The sequence below is a fragment of the Geotrypetes seraphini genome, chromosome 9 (assembly GCF_902459505.1).
Source record: "Geotrypetes seraphini chromosome 9, aGeoSer1.1, whole genome shotgun sequence".
Lineage (NCBI taxonomy): Eukaryota > Metazoa > Chordata > Amphibia > Gymnophiona > Dermophiidae > Geotrypetes > Geotrypetes seraphini.
Genome location: NC_047092.1, coordinates 140,870,065 through 140,893,573, shown reverse-complemented (window position 1 = coordinate 140,893,573; position 23,509 = coordinate 140,870,065). Strand labels below are relative to the sequence as shown.

At 44.1% G+C, this 23,509-nt stretch overlaps 1 protein-coding gene and 1 long non-coding RNA gene across 4 annotated transcripts in view; one reads left to right on the top strand and one right to left on the bottom strand.

Moving 5' to 3' along the window:
• The window catches only part of PXYLP1 (2-phosphoxylose phosphatase 1), a 160,937-nt gene extending 155,907 nt beyond the window's left edge, over nucleotides 1-5,030 (bottom strand). Inside the window, exon 1 of one of the 3 annotated variants that reach the window (XM_033957633.1) lies at nucleotides 5,008-5,030. The gene's annotated coding sequence lies outside the window, so the exon portion shown is untranslated. Of the gene's footprint in view, nucleotides 1-3,922; nucleotides 4,056-4,682; nucleotides 4,765-5,007 lie in introns of those variants that run through there. The other 2 variants (XM_033957634.1, XM_033957629.1) reach the window with 2 other exon arrangements.
• The window catches only part of LOC117366357, a 91,354-nt gene continuing 71,933 nt past the window's right edge, over nucleotides 4,089-23,509 (top strand). The window contains exon 1 of the long non-coding RNA XR_004540565.1: nucleotides 4,089-4,362. This is a non-coding gene — a long non-coding RNA (uncharacterized LOC117366357). The remainder of the gene's footprint in view (nucleotides 4,363-23,509) is intronic.

Sequence of the window (23,509 nt, the reverse complement as noted above, 5' to 3'; positions counted from 1 at the left end):
CGCACACGTTAGAGCCCCGGAGCATAAGTTCGCTACGGGCTGAAATCTCCAAGCCGGGTTTTTTTGGGTTTTTTTAATGTTCAGCAGCGGTGGCAGCAGCAGATGATAGCCGGGCGCTCGTCTAAATTAGCTGGGCGGACCGCCCAGCTAAAAGGCCCTAGGGAGAACACTGTATATATAAAATTGGATGTATCTGTGTGTGTGTATATGTATGCTCCCAGCATAACTCTGAAATGCATGGACAGATTTCAACCAAACTTGGTATACATATCACTTACTATGTGGGGAAAATACTGTGGAGGTAAGAAGGGGGGTGGCATGTAAAAATTATCGAAAACAACAGATTTAAGTGTCTACCCCACAGTGTTTTCAGGCTCGCTGAGATGAATAATCAGCATAATTCTGAAACGCATGTAGAGATTTCAACCACACTTGATATACACATAACTTACTATCTGGGGGAAAATATTATGGGGGTGGGAAGGGGGTGACATGTAAAAATGATCAAAAATGACAGATATTAGTGTCTAATCCATAAACGTATGGAGAGATTTCAACCAAACTAGGTATACATATGACTTACTATCTGGTAAAAAAATACTATGGGGGCTGACTTAAAAATTATCAAAAATGACAGGTAATCTGCTAGTTTTAATATATAGAAGAGGGGGTGTTAAGAAAATGATCAGCCCTGGGCATCAAATATACTAGGTACATGCATATAATGTGTACAGCACTGTATACGCCTAGTAGTGCTATAGAAATGATTAACTATAGGTGCTGGAATGGGGGAGGGGAGCAAAGGGGCCATGACCTTCCCAAATTTGCTGGTGAGACTCAATTATGGCTTTCCCTACTCCCCCACCTACCTCCTCCCCAGCCGCTGTAATTTTAAATCTTTGGGTGAGTCTGCAGCCATTGGCCTGCTCCGGAACCCTTCATTCTGCAGTGTCCCGCCTTTGCAGACTTCCAGGGTAGGCAAATGGAAGCAGGCTCACCTCATTGCTGCCACCAGCTACCAAAAGATTTTTTTTTTTTTTTTTTAATTTCTTTATTGATATTTTGAACTTCACAATGTATACATTTGAAAAATCGAAAAAAAAAAAAGATGGGGGGAGTCGGGAGCTGGAGAGAGAGGTTGTGTCACAGAATCCCACTGGAGGGGAGGGAAAGAACATAAGCTGCACAGCTGGGGGTGGGGAAGGCAAAGGACAGATGCTGCATGGACTGGGGGGGTCGGGAAGGCATGGGCTGGGAGTGGGTTGGGAAGGACAAGATGTTGCATGGGTGGGATGGTGGGAAGGGAAGGAAAGGAAAGACAAATGCTGCTGGTAGGGGAGGGAAGAGAAAAAGAAGAATTGTTTGACATACTGTATGTGTGTGGAGTGGGAGGGAAAGAGAGATGGTATACATGGGGAAAGGAAGAAAGAGGGAGAATTGTTGGGCATGATAGTAGGAAGAGGAGGGAGAAATTGGATGTTGTGGTGGAGAGAGAAGGGTGCGGTTGATTGAAATGGATACAAGAGGGAGGAATGTTGAACATGGTGGTGGATAGATGGGAAGAAGAAATGCAGTATGGTGTTGGAGAGGATTCAGAGAAAGAGAAATGCTAGGTATGGGGCTGGAGGGGAAGGACAAAAGATGCTGTACAGATTAAAAGCCAAGGGATACGAGAGGGAGAAATGTTGGCTTGGGAGGGAGGCCAGAAAGGAGGAAGGATGGTGGAATGCAGCGGACAGAAAGGATGAAGAGAGGAGAGATGACTCAAGGAAGGGAGAGATGTCTGAATCAAGAGAAGGGTGATGGAAGGAGGGAGAAAGATGTCAGACCACTAAAAGGGGCAGGAGAGAAATTCCAGACAATGAAATGGAAGGGAAGGAGAGGAGAGAGATATACCAGACTACGGGAAGGAGAGGAGAGAGATATACCAGACTACAGGAAGGAGAGGAGAGAGATGATAAGTGGGGAGAGAATGAGAGAAATGTTAGACCTCAGGAAGGGGGAAAGACGGAGAGGAAAGATGCCAGACCATAGGAGGGGGAAGGGGGAAGACAGAGATGTCAGACCATGGGAGATGGGGGGATATGTTACACAGGGATGGAGGGGAAAGGGAGAGAGAGGGAGGAGATGATGCACAGCAATGTGTATGGCAGGGAAGACAGAGAGAGAAGAAATGCTTCTTATGGATAGATGGGAATAGGGGAGGAGAAAAAAGGAGGAGATGGTACACATGGATAGATGGGAAGGAAGACAAGGAAAAGTAGACAGTTTTGAGAAGAAAGCGGAAAATTGGAAGAAAGTTGAATGGTAAAAATTAATGCCAAAGATAGATGTAGGAAAAAAAGTGAAGGAGAAAAAAACAGCAAATGGATAAGGCAGCCCTAGAAACACAGTTGAACACAGACAGACAGAAGTGCAACCAGAGACTGTGAAAAGATAATTAGAAAAATAAAATCACCAGACTACAAAGGTAGGGAATATCATTTTATTTTCAATTTAAGCGATTATTATGTGTCAGTTTTGAAAATTTATATCTGCTGTCTATTTTTTGCACTGATCAGGAAGAAATTAATTTTTTTCTGTTTCTCTGGTGTTGTACTGCATGTAGAGTCTGGCATCTTAGGGTTTCATTTGTGTACAGTAGTACTTTTAGCTTGTGGTCCTGTATTTGAATAGCGATTATCTATGCAGTGGCATACCAAGGGGGGAGGTGCCCAGGGTGGTAGCAACCTCCTCTGCCCTCTTCTCTGCCCCCTTCCCTTTCCCCATACCTGTTTAGCTTCCCTGGCACGAGCAGCATCTCCAAATTGCTGCCCACGCTGGCGTCAGCTCTCCTGACGTCACTTCCTAGTCGTGGGACCTGGAAGTGACGTCAGAGGAGAGAGCAGAGGCCAGTGTGAGAAGCAGGTTGGAGCTGCTGCTCGCGCCAGCAAAGAACTAGAGGTATAGTGGGGGCGAGGGGTGAATTGAAGGTGTGTGTGGCAGGGGAGAAGTGGGAAGGAACAGGGGTGCAGAGAGAAGTGCTGACCAAGATGATACTCAAAGAGATCTGTGTGTCCCCCCCCCTTTTTTACTATGCCACTGTATCTATGTTTGCATGTGTGACCAAGACCAGAAGCATAGTGTGCTTTGTATAGTTTAATTATGCGGTTAACCATTATGTGTTATTAATAAGATTATATATTGTGTGTACTGTATATATGGGAAAAATTGTATTACAACTAGCACTATTATTGTAGGGGCGCTGCTTAGGATAGTAGTTGCAGTAGTACACGTTAGAGGTCTGCACGGGAACGGGGATCGCAGGAATCCCACAGGTCCCGCGGGGTTCCCACGGGAATCCCCCCTAACACACGGGACTCCCACGGGGACCCCCCTGTGGCCCACGGGGACCCCCCTCTAGCCAATGGGACTCCCACGGGGACGGAAGGCTTTGGAAGCAGGGTTTGTCCATATAATATAATGGACACGTCAGCCTTAGTAAAAGAGAGGGTTTATAAGTTAATTACCTGAACAGAAAACAAAAAAGGGTTCCACAAGGAAAACAGCAGCACAAACACAAAAGAAACTGTGGAATTGATGATCCTGTCAGAAGTAATTGCTGCTTTTATGGGGACGGGCGGGGATGGAGAGGATCCTGACGGGGATGGGTGGGATTTCTGTCCCCGTGCAACACGTACACACCAATAGGAGTAGTTCATTTTACCAGGTGCACTAACAAGAAATCACTGAACTTAAACCCGAGTTAAACGGCACGACCCCCACCCATAGCTATTTTTAGCCAGAAAAGTCATCAACTTTTCAAACTTGTTGGAAAGGGGAGGGGGGAGGCAACTCGACCCCGCCCCTACCAACTTTTCTGCAGTTCTCTGCTTGTCCGGTCTCGAAAAGCCAATTAACAAATGTGGAACTACACAGATACCTTGCACTCCGGAGCAGAGTTTACGAGTCTGAAGGATCGCCAGATTAGCGTGAAACTACAGCACAGGCTGCCGAGCGAGCAGTTTCCCCACCACCATTAATTAGGCTGCTTTTTAATTCACCGCGGCTCCAGTCCATCCAGTCGCCGCCGCCGCGACTAGCACAGAAAAGGAACGTGCGACAAGCTCAGCGCCTCCGGCTTCCGGCTCCGCAGTCGCACTATTGCGCTTGCTCCTTGCTGGCGGTTTCTGGCAGAAAAAGCGCGGGACGTGGGCTGTGAGGGAGCCGTTTGGCTGGCTTTTGGGATCGAAAGGACTGTGGAGCCGAATGAAGACCTGGGACTCAACGTCTCCAAACCTTGCAACCTACCTCCAGCGTCTCCTTTTATTTTTGGCCCTACAGATTGTCTGTTCACACGCAGGCTGTGTTTGGGTTGGACAGGTACATAGGTGCTAGTGGTTGATTGGGCTGCTCTAGTGTGTGAAACGCAAAGAGTGTTAGACTTCAGAGGTGAGGGGAAGGGGAGTAAATGGAAAATGAATGGTGATTCTGAGGGTGGGGGGCGTAGGAGGCAGCCAGTAAGGACTCCGGGGCCCTTTCACACATGATACAGTATCTCAACCTCTGAGACCCACATCAAATCCTCTCTCTCAGTTATCAGTGTCAGCCTCTAGCTCTGCCGCGCCCCCAAATGTACAGCAGTATCCCCACCCCCCGCTCTTTCTCTTTTCTGCTTTCCGCAGTGTCCTGTATCTCCTCACCTGTCCTCAAACCTGCGCCCTCCTCTGACAGCTCATTCCCGTTGGCATGACTGGCAGGAGCTTAAAAAGCTTAGCGGTCCACAACTTCATGTTCCAGCACTCAATTGGCTCTGCCGATCCTGCTTCCAGGGTAGGGAGTGTTCTTCACAGGGGATTGCGAGGAGAGGAGATTCTGGGACAAGGGAAAAGATGCAGGGCTGGCTAAAGAACTGTGGCACCCTGAGCTAATTTTTGCTTGGATGCCCCTACCACCACCAAATCATTGTATACCCGTCTGCCTTTGCCTCTCCCTGCCCATCGGCTCCCTTCTAGCCAGCCAACTCACCCCAGGGGTAGCAGGATCAGTCCTTACTCGGTCTTGGCCTTGTGACTTTTCAAAATAGTGATAGTAGGGCGTTCAAGAAGAAAACGTTTATATGGCAGCTTGAATCCACTAGAGTTAGTACTGCAAGACTGCAGTTAAGGATCAGCCCTTGGGGCATATCCAGCCAGTTGAGTTTTCAGGATATCCTTGATGATTAACCAATAGCCTCAGGACTTATACTCTAAATCAGAGGTGCCCATACTTTATGGGCTTGCGAGCTACTTTTAAAATGGCCAAGTCAAAATGATCTACCAACAATAAAATAATTTTTTTTTTAAAAAAAAGCACACTATACGCAGAGAAAATGTTAATTGTCATTTATATTCCAGGGTTTTTTTCAAAGAGGTCAAGGCAGATGACTTAGTAACAGCCATGCAAAAATAGACAAATATACCCCTCCCTTTTTACTAAAGCGCGATAGCAGTTTTTAGCGCAGGGAGCTGCGCTTAATTCCCCCCTCGCTGCTCTCGACACTCATAGGTTCCCTGCGTTAAAAAACGCTATTGCGGTTTAGTAAAAGGGGGCCATAGTGCAAAACATAGACAGCAGATATAAATTCTCAAAACAGACACATTTTGATCACTATATTGAAAATAAAATCATTTTTCCTACCTTTGTTGTCTGTTGATTTCATGAGTCTCTGGTTGCACTTTCTTCTTCTGACTGTGCATCTAGTATTTCTTCCCTTCTTTCAGCCTCCTGTATGCTTCCTCTCCTCCAGACCTCATTCACTCCCCTAACTTTTTCTTCCTCTCTCCCTGCCCCCTTCTTTCTTTGTCTCCCTGCCTCCCTTTCTTTTTTCTCTCTCCATGCCCCCTTTCTGTCTCCGTGTCCCCCCTTTCTTTCTCTCTGTTTCCCTGCCTACCCCCTTTCTTTCTTTCTCCCTGCCCTCCCTCAAGCCACTGCCACCACCATCACGGAACAGGCCCCCAAGCCACCGCCGCCCCAAGCTCTCCCTGCAGCAGCATCGGGCTGACCAGCATTCCTCTCCCCAACGTCAATTCTGACATCAGAGAGGAAGTTTCAGGCCAGCCAGGCAGCGATTGGCTGGCCCAGAACTTTCTCTCCAACGGCAGAATTGACGTCAAGGAGAGGAAGGCTGATCGGCACGGTGGATCGTGAAAGCAACACGAGTATCACAGAGCCCGGGATGGGCTCCACAATCGACTCGCTTTGCTTTCACAATCTACCGGTCGATTGCGATCGGCGTATTGGGCACCCCTGCTCTAAATGGATAGCTTCTATTTAACAAAACAAAAAATATAGAGGAACTGGAGAAAAATATCCAACTCAATAGCCTGCTTTTGTGAGGAAGTCCTCTTAATGCTTGCATCAAGCTGTGAAATTTTCACTCCGATCCTAAAGCAAAGATAAGTGGTGTTTGCACTTTTTGAAATACATTAAGGGCCTCTTTTACAAAGCCGCACCAGCGGCCCTGAAGCCCATAGAGATTTAAAGGGCTTTGGGGCTGTTGCCACGCGGCTTTGTAAAAGAGGCAGAAAATGTTTGTCACTTTGAAGGGGTTATTTTTGCCTAAGATAGAATGTTGGAGGGGAGCTAATGAGCTATTTAAGCTCCCCTTCATAGCTCCAGAGCACTGTTTGCCTGCACCTTCTGAGGTGTTTTTCCCCTATGTACACCTATTGAATTGATTGCATAGGATAGATTTTCAGAAAAACAAGATGTCAAGCTTTGAGTATTTTTCCAGCGCATATACTGGAGGTTATTAATTTATTGAGTTAGCTTCTATTTAACTACACTATTCTTATTGAAGATATTCTCTAAAACACTTCAATTGATATTTTAATCAACAGACTGTAATTATTTTTCTTTTAGTTTTTTATAATCTTATTTTATTTTTAATTAATGCTTCATAATAATTCTAATCTCCATAAGTTAAATAATTCCCCCGTGAACCTTCTCCTATCGCTCATACCATTCATGTTTATTAGTACGATAAAGCAAGAATTACGCAAATTGGAAAGAATATGATGCAAATCAGGGAAAGATGAAGATAGACTTACTTGGCGACTAAAGGTTAAAGAATACAAAATAATGATCAAAGAAAAGCGTAGGAAACATTACTCCCAAACAATTAATTCTCCTACTTTAAATAGTCATAAACTTTTTTCAAAATAGTCAATTCTTTGTTTGATATTGAATTCCACAAGCGCCCCAATACGGCGATCTTAGTTGACTTTTTCGCTACAAAAATCTACAAATTGAGATCGTCTCTTGCAGGTTCAAGCATAGATTTACCTATCAACGCTTACTGCCTTAGACAAAGAAGGTAGAGCTATTGATATGATCTGGAATCACTTTGAAAACCCAGATGGGAGCCACTTCCTCAAGCTTTACTCAAAATATGTAAAATCCAATTGCCTATTGGACAACTGCCCACTGACTATTATGAAAACAGCTCCTATCTCCTTCAAGGCTGAACTTTATAACTGGGTTTCATCGTGCATGTGTACCAGTAAATTCCTGGAGGAACTTGGTCATATCCTCGTGACTCCTATTATCAAAAATCCAAAGGAGTCCGTTTCCTTGATGGCCAACTACAGACCCATTGCCAACATACCATTCTTTCTTAAACTAATGGAAGGTCTGGTTGACATTGACCTCACAAAATATTTAGAGAAGTTCAACATTCTACATGATTCTCAGTCTGGCTTCCGAACAAATTACAGCACTGAAACAGTTTTGGCCTCTAGGACTGACCATCTTTTCCATTTGTTTTCCCGGGGAAAAAGCACACTGGTACTGCAGTTGGACCTGAGCAATGCCTTTGACCTTGTTGATTATGACCTCCTGTTTAGGTGCCTTGATTCCATCGGCATTTCCGGACAGGTACTAAATTGGTTCACTGGTTTCCTAAAAAAACGTACTTACCAGGACTACAGCAAAGGAACCTACTCTCAAGCTTGATCCAATCCCTGTGGAGTGCCAAAGGGCTCACCACTCTCCCCCTCACTTTTCAATATCTACATGGCTTCTCTGGGAAATATGTTATCCGATTTACATATACGTGGATAATATAACAATTATTATTCCCATAACTTCATTGACCGAAGAGACAGAACAATTCATCTCATCCGTCCTTACTAAGGTAGAACATTGGACTATGTACTCCAAACTAAAATTGAATCCCAAAAAAACCCAAGATTTTCTTGGCAAATCCCAATAACAAGATCGTGAACACCTCCTTGAGACTAAATGGATCAGACTACCCAATTAATCCCACAACCAAAATCCTTGGCATCACCCTGGACCGAAGCCTGATGTTTGAAGATCATACTAATGCTCTAGTCAAAAAAATGCTTTCTCACTCTATGGAAACTTCGTACCATTAAACAATACTTCGATTTCTTTTCCTTTCGACTGCTGGTTCAATCCCTGATCTTAAGTACCTTAGAATACTGCAATATTATATACTTGGAATCTCTCAAGAAAACCATCAAACAACTGAGTCGTCCAAAATGCTGCAGTACGTCTCATTTATTGCTTCAAGAAATCAGACCATGTAAGCCCATATTACAAAAAACTACACTGGCTGCCTGTGGAAGCAAGGGTCATTTTTAAGTTTGCTTGCCTTTGCTTCAAAACCATGACAGGTACATCCCCAACCTATCTATCACACCAATTTGAATTCCCAGGCACAACTAATACACGCAGTATCTACTTGTTCGCTTTTCCATCCCTAAAGGGCTGCACCTACAAGAGATACCTCAATAGAACACTATAATTCCAAGTAAGCAAATGGAACAAATGTTTAACCAACTTCTTCTCAAACGCACTTTCGTACCAAATGTTTAGGAAGTCAATAAAAACTTATCTCTTTGACAAATTTCTCTGACCCCCACTTCAACCTGATGTACTTCCAAAACACTTCCAGATGAACCTGACTAAACTTAATATGCCAATGTAATTTTGAAAGATCTCTGTAATGTCGCTGTCTGTATACAGTCTCTTTACTTATAAACCGCTTAGAACTGTTTGTGGTATGGCGGTATATAAAAATAAAGTTGTTGTTATTATTATTATTATTATTACTCCCCACACATTCCATTACACCATTCACTCTTGCTTTATAAATTGATAACAAATAACTACTAAACAGCAACACTTGCAAAATTCAAGAGAAAGAAGGGATTTTGCTTGTCCAATGTTCACAATACTGAAATGCTGAAACAGCCAGACGTTGATTCCACTCCAGATCATCCGGATACCTTTCTTTTCTCGCTTCTCCAATTAATGTGGTCTAAGGATGATAGTAAGGGGGAGCAGGTCACGTGTGTACTGCCTCATTCATCACAAGCACAGTATATTAGAAAAGTCATTCGCCAGTTGTGGCCGATGTTGCATTTTCACCCCCGGTTGGGTGAACTACCTTGGTTCGCCTAAACAGGAGAAATTTGACAGAACTGTTTTCCAGCTTTGGCTTTGGGGGACAGAGTGACAGTATCCAACCAAGGCATGTTAGATGCTCAGGTTGTGTGTATTGTCCTCTAGCCCTAGTAGTAAATCAAATCAATATTCTGGATAGTGAATGAACATTCAGGCTTAGATCTAGTACGAATTGTGATGCTAAGTAAGTGGTCTATGGCATATTTTGCCCGTGCGACAAGTGGTATTTGGGGCAGACCTATCGTAAAATTAAATACTGAATAGCTCAACACCTTAGTAATTTGAGGCTAGGCAAAGAAGATACCCCTCTAGTGGCACACTGGGTGGCATGCGTGCATACTTTAGAAGAAGGGGGAGATCGTGCCTAACGAACTTATTGCACTTCTTCGAAGGAATTAACAAACGGATGGACAGAGGAGACCCCATAGACATCATATACCTTGATTTCCAAAAAGCCTTTGACAAGGTGCCTCACGAACGTCTACTCCGGAAACTGAAGAACTATGGAGTGGACGGAGACGTACATAGATGGATCAGAAACTGGTTGGCGGGTAGGAAACAGAGGGTAGGGGTGAAGGGCCACTACTCGGACTGGATGGGGGTCACGAGTGGTGTTCCGCAGGGCTCAGTGCTCGGGCCGCTGCTATTTAATATATTCATAAATGATCTAGAAACAGGCACGAAGTGTGAGATAATAAAATTTGCGGACGATACAAAACTATTTAGTGGAGCTGGGACTAAAGAGGAATGCGAAGAATTGCAAAGGGACTTGAACAAATTGGGGGAATGGGCGGCGAGATGGCAGATGAAGTTCAACGTTGAGAAATGTAAAGTATTGCATGTTGGAAACAGAAACCCGAGGTACAACTATACGATGGGAGGGATATTATTGAATGAGAGCAACCAAGAAAGGGACTTGGGGGTAATGGTGGACATGACAATGAAGCCGACGGCACAGTGCGCAACAGCCGCTAAGAAAGCAAATAGAATGCTAGGCATAATCAAGAAGGGTATTACAACAAGGACAAAAGAAGTTATCCTGCCATTGTATCGGGCGATGGTGCGCCCGCATCTGGAATACTGCGTCCAATATTGGTCTCCGTACCTTAGGAAGGATATGGCGTTACTCGAGAGGGTTCAGAGGAGAGCGACACGCTTGATAAAAGGGATGGAAAACCTCTCATACGCTGAGAGATTGGAGAAACTGGGTCTCTTTTCCCTGGAGAAGATAGAGACTTATAAGATCATGAAGGGCATAGAGAGAGTAGAGAAGGACAGATTCTTCAAACTTTCGAAAAATAAAAGAACAAGAGGACACTTGGAAAAGTTGAAAGGGGACAGATTTAAAACGAATGCTAGGAAGTTCTTCTTTACCCAACGAGTGGTGGACACCTGGAATGCGCTTCCAGAGGGAGTAATAGGGCAGAGTACAGTACAGGGGTTTAAGAAAGGATTGGACAATTTCCTGCTGGAAAAGGGGATAGAGGGGTATAAATAGAGGATTACTGCACAGGTCCTGGACCTGTTGGGCCGCCGCGTGAGCGGACTGCTGGGCATGATGGACCTCAGGTCTGACCCAGCAGAGGCATTGCTTATGTTCTTAAGTTAGATTTGTGGTGTTGATTCACATGAGATTACCTTGGGGCAGGAATATATCAGACATTTTACTACAGAAAGAGCAGAAGCTTATATTTTAGTGGAATACGGTGGAACCCTATGGTTTAAATAAAGAGGTGGAATGGAATTTATTGGAAATGGAAGGGTCAGCTGGTCTTGATTAGAAGTCAGAAATTAGCATTTAAGCATGGTGGCATGGTGGCATCATTCAGCCTTTCTCACGCCAAATTGTGTGTAATTCGGTTGCTGGTGGGATCTGAGTTATGATGAACCCTGAGTTCTTGCTTTTTTACAAGCTTGGTTTAAAGATAGGTGTTAAGTTGTGCGTGGGTTAGGAGTATATATGAGAGAATGAGTATAGCATAAGTTATACAGTGCATATGTATTTTAGGATGTGAGAATGAAGCAGTGAACCTCGTTGATACAGCTCCTGAGGACACCAATCGGCGAAACACAGTCCTGTGTTGGGCTGTAGCTAGCGTGATTTAGAATACAAAGAATTTTGGAGAAGTGAGAAAAGAGAGGTATCCAGATGATCTGGAGTGGAATCAACGTCTGGCTGTTTCAGCATTTCAGTATTGTGAAAATTGGATAAGCGAAATCCCTTCTTTCTCTTGAATTTTGTGAGTTTTGCTGTTTAGCAGTTATTTGTTATCAAGTTATAAAGCAAGAGTGGATGGTGTAATGGAAAGTGTAGGGAGTATGAATGGTATGAGTGACAGGAGGAGATTCATGGGAAGTTATTTATGATAATTTATGGAGATTCCAATTATTATGAAGTATTAATTAAAAGTAAAATAAGATATTAAAAAAGAAAAATTATAATTACTGTCTGTTGATTAAAATATCAATTAAGAACATAAGCAGTGCCTCCACTGGTCAGACCAGGGGTCCATCAAGCCCAGCAGTTCGCTCACGAGGCAGCCCATCAGGTCCAGGACCTATATAGTAATCCTCTATCTATACCCTTCTATCCCATTTTCCTTCAAGAAATTATCTAATCCCTTCTTAGAAACATAGAAAGATGACGGCAGATAAGGGCTACAGCCCATCAAGTCTGCCCACACTATTGACCCTCCCTATTAAGTCTAATGACCCCCTTAAGTATAATTGTAATTATACTGCCACTCTACTGACCCGCTCTTTCAAGTCTATACCCTAGTGACCCTATCCCTTGGCATGACCCTCGTAGGGATCCCACATAGGTATCCCATTTATTCTTGAAGTCTGAGATGCAGCGTGCCTCGATCACCTGCACTGGAAGCTTGTTCCAATGCTAAATCACTCTCTCCGTGAAGAAGTACTTCTTGGCGTCTTGAACCCCAATATCGTACTCTGCCCTATCATACCCTGTGGAAGCGCATTCCAGGCGTCCACCACCCTTTGGGTGAAGAAGAACTTCCTAGCATTGGTTCTGAATTTGTCCCCTCTTAATTTTTCCGAATGCCCTCTCGTTCTTGTAGTTTTTGAAAGTTTGAAGAATCTGTCCCTCTCCACTTTCTCTATGCCCTTCATGATCTTGTAGGTCTCTATCATGTCCTCTCTAAGTCTCCGCTTTTCAAGTGAAAAGAGCCCCAGTTTTTCTAATCTTTCAGTATATGAAATGTTATTCATACCTTTTATCAATCATGTCACTCTTATCTGAACCCTCTTGAGTATCGCCATATTCTTCTTAAGGTACGGCGACCAATATTGGACACAGTACTCCAGGTGCGGGTGCACCATCGCCCGATACAATGGCAGGATAACTTCTTTTGTTCTGGTTGTAATACCTTTCTTGATAATACCTAGCATTCTATTCGCCTTCTTAGAGGCCACTGCGCACTGTGCTGACGGCTTCATTGCAGTGTTTTAGAGCAGTGTTCTTCAACCTTTTTACACCCGGGGACCAGCAGAAATAAAAGAATTATTTTGTGGACCGGCAAACTACTAAGACTGAAATTTTAAAAAATAATTTCCGCCCCATCTCCACGAACTCAGTCTCCGCAAACCATCTGATCCCATCTGCACAAGCCTCAGTTATGATTTTATATTAAACATATTTTATTAAAGTATAAAAAGAAACAATATTCTGTACAATTGTCATTTTATAAATACAAATATACAGAGCAAGGACTAACAAAACCCCTGTCTCCCCTCCCCTTCACATATATCCCCTCTACTATCAAGAAAACTGAACAAGCCAAGTTATTACAGAATGCTACACAGAAATATCATGCTAACAGTATACTGAAGTCACACATGACAGGAATAGTGTTAGGAGAGTCCCTCCTGTTCAGAGAGCCCTAAGCCAGTTGGAAGCTAAAGAAACACTGCCTGGGCTTTGCAGTCCCCAGTTATGTCTCTAGCAGGATATATATTTCAAATCTGATATATTCTAATGACAAAATAGAAATAAAATTATTTTTTTCTACCTTTTGTGGTCTCTGGTTTCTGTTTTCATCTTCTTTTCACTCTTTTCTTTCCAGCGTCCGCCCTGTCTCTTCAATCCAGCATCTGCCCGTTCCATCCACTGTCTGCCCTCTCCCCCTTCCATATGTATCTGACTTCTTTCTATGCCCCTCTTCCCTTTTTACATCATTCATTCCAGCTTCACTGCTTTCTTCATTTTTATCTCTCCTACACCAGATCTAGTATCTTTATCCCTCTCTCATTTCTCTGCTGACCTCCTTTCCAGCATCAATCTCTCTCTACTTTCTCATTCCTCTGTCTCTCCCCTTCCCTCATCTGATCTCTCCATTCCACCCTGACCCCCTTCCTCTCCTGTAATCTCCCTTCCAGCTGTTTCTTTCCTTTTTTCCTTTTCCCTTCCCTCCTCCCCTCCATCCAACATTAACTCTCTTCCCACCCCTTTCCCTCCTCACCTCCCAGTAGCATCTCTCCTTTTACCTCCCTCCAGGTCCAGTAGCAGCTCTCCCTTTATCCACCAGCTTCCCAGCCTCCAACAGTGGCTTCCTCTCCTTCCAGCAGATCTCAGTACTTGCCTGCAGCAGTGATTTCCTTAGGCAGCCTTGGGTTCGTTGCCGCCTCTGAGGAAAGGGGAAGTTGCTGAAGTGAATCACTGCCCTGGCAAGTACGAGAGTTGCTCAAGCCGGCACAAATAGCGTTGCAGCGCAGGGCCTGCCGTCCAAGACGAGCCCGAGGCCCCTACCCACCGCCCTGCCCTCGAGTCCAAGAGTGAGCAGCCCGCATACAGGAAAGCTCAGGGTCAGCGCCGCACCACTCGCTCACCCGTGGACGCTATCAACAACTCAGTGGCAGCCAGCTAACACGGCACGACCCCGCAGTCGCATGGGCTCAACCCGCTGTACTCTCAGCCCAGACGCTGCCGATGGCCCCAATCCACACGCTGGCCCTGCATACGCTGACCATCTCCCTTGTATCTGCAGCTCTCTCCTTTCCAGCTGCACCTTCCCCGCAGCCTTCTTCGGCAACTCGGCAGGGGCAGCGATCAAGACAGGCTGCCGACGTCGGGACCTTCCCTCTCTGAGTCCCGCCTATTTTGTTTCAACTTCCTGTTTCCGCATAGACGAGACTCAAAGAGGGAATGCCCCGACGTCGGCAGCCTGTCTTGATCGCCCGAGGCTGGGTGGAACAGCAGATTTCCGCCAACACCACCGAGGCAGGAAATTTAACCGCGTCGATCTCGCCGGCCCTGCGTGGACCGGCAGAAATTTTCTGCGGACGGCACCAGTCCACAGACCGGCGGTTGAAGAACAGTGTTTTAGAGAATTGCTTCCATAAGAAAAGTGATGATTATATATGAGATACCTGGTAGATTTGCACACACTGGGTGGAGAAGCACAGCTCTAGAACATCAATATACCCACTGAAAAAACTAAACAAGTCAGATTACTAAACACCCCATACAGATTCTCCAGGCTAACAGCATACCTATTCTCAGTTACCTTCTTAGAACATAGATCCTGAAAGAGTACAAAATAAGTAACCACAAATTAAATTTTTTTTAATCCCCTGGTGATGGCGTAAAGTATTACACTTGATAATAAAGTTGATGTTAATGAGTCAGCCAATATTGTGGGTTTCCCAGTAAAAACTCAACACTAACTAGGAAGTTTAATATTAAAATAGATTTATTATAATGAATAATTAAAAGTTCAAATAAGAGTTTTATTCTTCACCAAGCAAACATTTAAAATACTTGTTTGTTTTGCTTTCAGGGTTCCACATTAGGAGTCATCAGTACCACCCAAGAAAAGGATCTAGGTGTCATCGTTGAGAATATGTTGACGCTCTTTGCTCAGCATTTGGCGGTGGTAGCTGAGAAAGCAAATAGAATGTTAGGTATTATCAAGAAACAAATGGAAAACAAAGATGAAAATGTTATGATGCCTTTGTATTGCTCTATAGTGCAGCCACACCTCAAATACTATATACAGTTGCTGCATCTCACAAAAGATACAGTAAGATTCTAGTACAATCCTACTTTATTTCGGGACTAGTGGGTTATTTCCGTCCACCCGCCAAGATCTGTAGGAAGCTTCAAAACTTCAGAGGTTTTTAACCCCTCCCCCTCATAACTCATCACTGAGCATGCTCCTCTTCCTACAGGTCAGGTTGTAGGAGCTTATCTTTTCTGCTCGTGTTTAATTTCAGGGTGTTTCAGTATTTTTCATTTGTGGTTTTGCCTCATGCTGTGGAGGTTCCTTGCGGAGATATCCTTGACTGCGGGAGATCGCAGACCTTTGGAAAAAGTCTGCTTCTGGGGAGTTCCCCTGCTTGTCAGTAAGCCCCCTGGTCAGCCTGCACATCGGATTGGGACTCAGAGACCATTCCCTTGGGAGCTTGCTCACCCCAGCTTCATCCGCTAGTGGGAAGAGCACAGGATGAGCAGTTTCATGGAGGCACAACCAAGATTAGAGCCAGACTGCGTTCCTCTGCCAGGCGTCTACACGGCATGTCCAAGGGTGGTGGAGCTTTCTGGCCATGGTGCTCAGATAGGTGAGGCAGTCAGAAGACTTGAAATCCAGATTTCCAGCTCACTGAGGCAAAGGATCTCCCTGTAAGCTGTTTTCAACTCTGTCTTCAGTTTCACTCATTCAGCACATTCCACAGTGAGTACAAGCACATGTTTCTGTGAGAACAAGTTAACAGCTTGAATCAGAGACTTTGGGGGAGTTTTTAAAAAAGGATTTTTAGGTGGTTTCCCTACATACCTACATGCCGCCCACCCCCACCCCACCCCCTAACCCCATCCCTACAATCCTAAAATCTCTGTTTTTGAGGGTTCTCTGTGGCTTGCTCGGACTATTTTTAGTCAAAACAGACCTTCAGTGGCAATCTTGGATTTTTCCAAATTTGATTTAAAAGTTATTTTTCATACTTGCCAGCTTCATTTTTGAAGGAAAACCACATAGATGACATCCCCAGGACAGAATGTCATGGATTTATGCCTCATTTGCAGTGAATGTCTCTCAGTTGCACAGCTGTGTTCCACGAGTGCTGTGGCCTGCAAGAGAGGCAAGGTTTGCCCAGATGCAGTGCCTTCATCCTCCAGGGAGGACCTTCAAGCGCCTTCTACCCTTACACCCACAAAAATGGTGTTGTGGGGGTCCCTAGGGAATGTACTGGTGATGTTTCAGCGAAATGCAAGCACTGTTCTGGCAATAAACCTCACAAATCTTCCAAGTATTCCAAATCTGAGGTGCAGAGGTTGGCTCCCACCACAGAGGATGGTTTTCCCCAAGAATTTGTGAATATGCTTTAGAAACATAGAACATGACGACAGAAAAGGGCCATGGCCCATCTAGTCTGCCCACACTAATGGCCCACCCTCTAACTACCTCCATGAAGAGATCCCACATGCCAATCCCATCTTTTCTTAAAATCTGGCATGCTGCTGGCCTCAATTACTTCTTGTGGAAGATTACTCCAGTGATCAACCACCCTTTCGGTGAAGAAATATTTTCTGGTGTCGCCATGAAATTTCCCACCCTGATTTTCAACGGATGCCCTCTTGTTGCCGTGGGTCCTTTAAGGAAAAAGAGATCCTCTTCCACCTCAATACGGCCTGTGACATATTTGAATGTCTCGATCATGTCTCCCCTCTCTCTGCGTTCTTCGAGTGAGTACAGCTGCAACTTACCCAGTCGTTCCTCATACGGGAGATCCTTGAGACCTGAGACCATCCTGGTGGCCATTCGCTGAACCGACTCAACTCTCCGCACATCTTTTTGATAATGCGACCTCTAGAATTGTACACAGTATTCCAGGTGGGGTCTCACCATGGATCTGTACAACGGCAATATGACCTCGGGCTTACGGCTGACGAAACTTCTACGGATACAGCCTATGATTTGTCTAGCCCTGGATGAAGCTTTCTCCACTTGATTAGCAGTCTTCATGTCTTCGCTAATGATCACCCCCAAGTCACGTTCTGCTACAGTCCTAGCTAGGATCTCACTATTTAGGGTGTAAGTCCTGCATGGATTTTTGCTGCCAAGGTGCATGACCTTGCATTTTTTGGCATTGAAACTTAGTTGCCAAGTCTTTGACCAATGCTCCAGCAGGAGTAGGTCCTGCGTCATACTGTCGGGCATTGAGCTTTTGTCGGGCACTGTGCTTTCATCTGTTGTGCGGTTGCCTACTATGTTGCATAGTTTGGCATCATCGGCGAATAATGTAATTTTACCTCGAAGCCCCTCAGCCAAGTCTCTTATGAAGATGTTAAATAGGATCGGGCCCAAGACCGAGCCCTGCGGCACTCCGCTGATCACCTCTGTCGTATTGGAGAGGATACCGTTTACCATTACCCTCTGAAGTCTAACTCTAAGTCAGTCCCTAACCCATGCGGTTAATGTTTCACCCAGTCCCATCGAACCCATCTTGCTCAATAACCTGTGGTGTGGGACGCTATCAAACGCTTTGCTGAAGTCCAAGTACACGACGTCCAGGGACTCCCCTATATCCAGCTTTCTTGTTACCCAGTCAAAGAAGCTGATCAGATTTGATTGGCAGGACCTTCCCTTCGTAAAACCATGTTGATGGGGATCTCGTAGATTCTCCTCATTCTGGATCGTATCCAATTGGCGTTTGATTAGTGTTTCCATAAGTTTACTCACTATCGATGTGAGACTCACCGGTCTATAATTCTCAGCCTTCATCCTGCATCCCTTTTTGTGGAGTGGAATGACATTAGCCATTTTCCAATCCAACGGGACTCTTCCTGTACTTAGGGAAAGATTGAAGAGCGCGGATAACGGTTCCGCCAGGACATCACTCCCTGAGCACCCTGGGGTTTAGTTTGTCCGGTCCCATAGCTTTGTTCATCTTGAGTCTTGATAGATCCTCGTAGACACTGCTGGGCGTAAACTCGAAATTTCAAAACGGGTCTTCCGAGTTTTCCCTCGTCGGCAGCTGAGGGCCGGATCCCGGCGCCTCGCATGTGAAGACCGAGCAGAAGTGTTCATTTAAAAGTTTGGCTTTGTCGGAGTCCGATTCTACATAGTTCCCATCGGGTTTCCTAATGCGTACTATCCCATCTGTTTTTCTTTTTCTGTCACTAATATACCGGAAGAAGGATTTATCGCCCTTCTTGATGTTCTTCGCAAGGTTCTCCTTCATTCAGAGTTTGGCCTCCCCGACTGCCGTTTTGACCGCTTTTGACTTTGCCAGATAGTCTTCCTTGGATTCTCGATTCCCTGATTGTTTGTAGAGGATGAACGCTCTTTTCTTCTTTTTTATGAGGTCTGAGATCTCCGCAGAGAACCACTGTGGTCTATTGTTTCTTCGCCATTTACTTACTGATTTGACGTAGCGGTTGGTTGCTTCGTGTAAGGTTGATTTCAGAGTTGACCACATTACCTCTACATTATCTGTTTCGGCATGGTTTTGCAGTGCCCGATGGACGAAATCTCCCATGCTTTTGAAGTTTGTGCCCTTAAAGTTGAGGACCTTGGTTGATGTGCTTGACTTAGTGAAATCTTTCCTGAGGTTGAACCATATCATGTTGTGGTCACTGGAGGCCAACGTATCGCCTACCGAGACCTCTGTGACACTTTCTCCGTTGGTGAGTCTAGTATCGCCCAATGCCTAGTGGACTCTAATACCATTTGTCTGAGTCTCGCTCCATTTATAGAGGTTAATAGCTTCCTGCTGCCGCTGGTCATAGCGGAAAGATTGTTCCAATCCACATCAGGCATATTGAAGTCTCCTAACAATACTGTGTCCCCACGCAAAGTGATATTCTCGACTAATTCTATATCCATGTCCTCTGTTGTCTTGGAGGTCTGTATACTACACCAAGATACAGGCATTTGTCCTTCCCCCTAGCCAAATTCACCCAGAGGGATTCCCATTTTGCCCTCTCTGTCCCACCGAAGAAAGTTGTATCCCGGTATAGCCATATCCCACCCATGGGAGTCCGTGAACCAAGTCTTGGATATCGCCACCACATCTAGGTCGGCGTTCCTCATTTCCGTCTCTAATTCCAGAATCTTATTGCCCAAACTGTGGGCATTAATGTACATAGCCCTCCATACCTTATATTTGCTATGTCTCTGTGTAGATATTCCTGCTTGAGCTAATTGGACTCCTATAATACTGTTTGCAATGTGTGTACTTACCTCGGACTCAGAAATGGATTGGCAACTTACCTCGCCAAGTTGGAATTATGCTCGTAAACCAAGGTACCACTGTATAACCCTACATGTTTATTCCTTCCCTTCACATGTGGAATTTCTATCCATTTGGATTCCATGCTGCTATGTCATGCAGAATGTTTATTTTGTTTGATTCAGTTTCCTCTTTAATATATAGCACAATTCCCTCCTTCCAATTTGATCTACTCTATCACTGTGATATAATTTGTAACATAGTAGATGACGGCAGATAAAGACCCAAATGGTCCATCTAGTCTGCCCAACCTGATTCAATCAAAAAATTTGTTGTTGTTGTTGTTGTTTTATTCTTCTTCTTCTCCTTAGCTATTTCTGGGCAAGAATCTAAAGCTCTGCCCGGTACTGTTCTTAGGTTCCAACTACTGAAGTCTCCGTCAAAGCTCACTCTAGTCCATCTACACCCTCCCAGCCATTGAAACCCTCCCCAGCCCATCCTCCCCTAAACAGCCATATACAGACACAGACTTTGTAAGTCTGCCCAGTACTGGCCTTAGTTCTTCAATATTTACTATTTTTTTCTGATTCTAGATCCTCTGTGTTCATCCCATGCTTTTTTGAACTCCGTCACCGTTTTCCTCTCCACCACCTCTCTCAGGAGCGCATTCCAGGCATCCACCACCCTCTCCGTAAAGAAGAATTTCCTTACATTGCTCTTAAGTCTCCCACCCCTCAATCTCAAATTATGTCCTCTGGTTTTACCATTTTCCTTTCTCTGGAAAAGATTTTGTTCTACATTAATACCTTTTAAATATTTGAACGTCTGAATCATATCTCCCCTGTCCCTACTTTCCTCTAAGATATACATATTCAGGACTTCCAATCTCTCCTCATACGTCTTTTGTCGCAAACCTCCTATCATTTTTGTCGCCCTCCTCTATACCGCTTCAAGCCTTTTTGTGTCCTTTGCCAGATACGGTCTCCAAAACTGAACAAAGTACTCCAAGTGGGGCCTCATCTATGACCTGTACACAGGCATCAACACCTTCGTTCTACTGGTTATGCCTCTCTTTATATAGCCCAGCATCCTTCTGGCAGCAGCCACCGCCTTGTCGCACTGTTTTTTTCGCCTTTAGATCTTCGGACACTATCACCCCAAGGTCCCTGTTCCCATCCGTACATATCAGCCTCTTCCCTCCCAGCATATACAGCTCCTTCTGATTATTAATCCCCAACTGCATTACTCTGCATTTCTATGCATTGAATTTTAGTTGCCAGATTTTAGATCATTCCTCTAACTTTTGTAGATCCTTTTTCATGTTTTCCACTCCCGCCTCGGTGTCTACTCTGTTACAAATCTTGGTATCATCCGCAAAAAAGACAATGTCACTCATAAACATATTGAACAGCATTGGCCCCAGCACCGAACCCTGAAGGACTCCACTATTCATCTTTCCTTCCTCCGAGCGACTTCCATTAACCACCACCCTCTGGCGTCTGTCCGTCAACCAGTTCTCCACTTTGGGTCCTAACTTCAGCCCTTCAAGTCTGTTCAAGAGCCTCCTATGAAGAACTGTGTCAAAGGCTTTGCTGAAATCTAAGTAAATTACATCTAGCATATGTCCTCAATCCAGTTCTGTGGTCACCCAATCAAAAAATTCAATCAGGTTCGTTTGGCACGATTTACCCTTTAGTAAAGCCATGTTGCCTCAGATCCTGTAACCCATTAGATTCTATGAAGTTCACTATTCTTTCTTTCAGCAACACTTCCATTATTTTTCCAACAACTGAAGTGAGGCTTACCGGCCTTTAGTTTCCCGCTTCATCCCTGTGACCACTTTTGTGAATAGGGACCACATCCGCTCTTCTCCAGTACCCAAGAACCACAGTGTCTCATTGGTTGTCCTCCTTCCAACAGGTCTTTGAGATGCTTATTATATCTACCTCTGAAAACAAAAACTGTGGATACAGATGTTCTGGAGATAATTTATTAAACACTGATATATAAAACCATGAAAATTCAATTTAAAAAGTACAATGATAAAAAATACAGTGATAAAAATCCAACCAGACCCTAAGGAGCATTTTTTTGCTACTTCAGCTTGTCTGCGGTGTTCTTTGCCCACATGTTTAAAGACAATAGACTGTTTTCAGTCCAATTCTTTATATGTGAGTTTGCAAACCATTGGACCCCTGAGGAAGGCGTGTTCGCTAAAATACGGACTGTGTAGGGTCCGGTTGGATTTTTTTATCATTGTACTTTTTTGATTGAATTTTCATGGTTTTATATGTCAGTGTTTAATAAATTATCTCCAGAACATCTGTATCCATATTTTTTGTTTTTGTTTTCATCGGTGGATTGTTTTCACTGTGGATCATTGGGTCTCCCCATTTTTCTTTGTTGTATTATATCTACCTCTTCATTTGGCTAGCTTTGTTATTATAGTTCACGTTAGCAATATTTACAGTGGTACTGCACTGATATTTATAATGTTGGTAATAGAAATGAGTGATTATATGAAGAACATTCAGAGCCTGACTGATTGGAGAGAAAGAATAGTAATTTGGAGCTGTACTCAGTTTTGATGCACCCATATCTGTTAATGCAGAGAATCCCAAACTGTGGGTCAAAAAGCCTAAGTTTGGGGTCATGATGACCTAGTTGAAGTCTCTCCATAAGTGCATTATTATTCTGTACCTCTAAAGGAGGGAGCACACAATTTTATTTGGCCTCAATCATGGGGTCACAGCCATAAAACATTTGGGGAGCATTGTTTTCAATGTGTTCACTGTTACCAGACATTCTAACCCTAGGGAATTCCACATGCTGAGGAAAGTAAGATCCTACTTTCGCCAAAAACATTTTGCCGTCCTCGTCCAATCCATCATCTTCTCCAAACTTGACTACTGCAATGCCATTTACTTATGCCTAACAAAAAAAAGTCTTCAAAGACTCCAGCTTATCCAGAATACTGCAGCCAAGTTGATCTTTGCAAAACGCAAATCTGACCATGTCTCCTCGCTCCTGTCCAATTTTCACTGACTCCTAGTGATTTCCAGAATCCATTTCAAATGCTCCTGCCTGGCTTTTAAGATCATTCACGGCATCCTTTCTCCCCTAATCCCACTATCCTTTAACTCCTCGAGTCCTGACTCCACCAGACCCGCCCAAAGATATAAACTATCCTTCCCCTCTCTATGCAGTATTCTTTATGCAGGTAAACTGGGAAAATCTCTTCTCTTCAAAATCACAGGTCTCTGGAACAACCTTACTATCCCGTTGTGGAACCTGGGCTCTCTCCAACTATTCCGCAAGCAACTGAAAACTTGGCTCTTCTCTAACATTTAATTCTATTTTCCCCCTTATTCTTCCATTCTATATATAAGCTCATGTAAACCTTTTCCTTTCTCTTCTTATATTTTAAGTTCTTGTAAACCGTGCCGAGCTCCACTTCCGTGGAGAAGATGCGGTATATAAACTTAAAGTTTAGTTTAGAGACTGACTTTTTCTTTACATATAAAACTCAGACTGGTAGCTGCGTCCCCTTTTTAACTACACACATTATAAATGAGATGAAGGAAACGCTTTGAGCTGTGTGCTATAAATTGCACAGTATGCCACTGATTGGATGTAATTCATTCTTGGTATGTCACTGCCTCTAATAAACTGCAAGAAATTGAAACACCAGCAGCAGTCAGCTTTTTTCAGTGAATTATAGTTCCTGGTCTGGGAGGGGGTGGGAAGGTTGGGACTGCATCTATTATCATATATATGCCAACAATAAAAAAAAAAAAACTTCATTAGCATCAAATTGATTTTATGATATCTTGTAGATGGAGATAAGAATCTCTCTATAGCATAC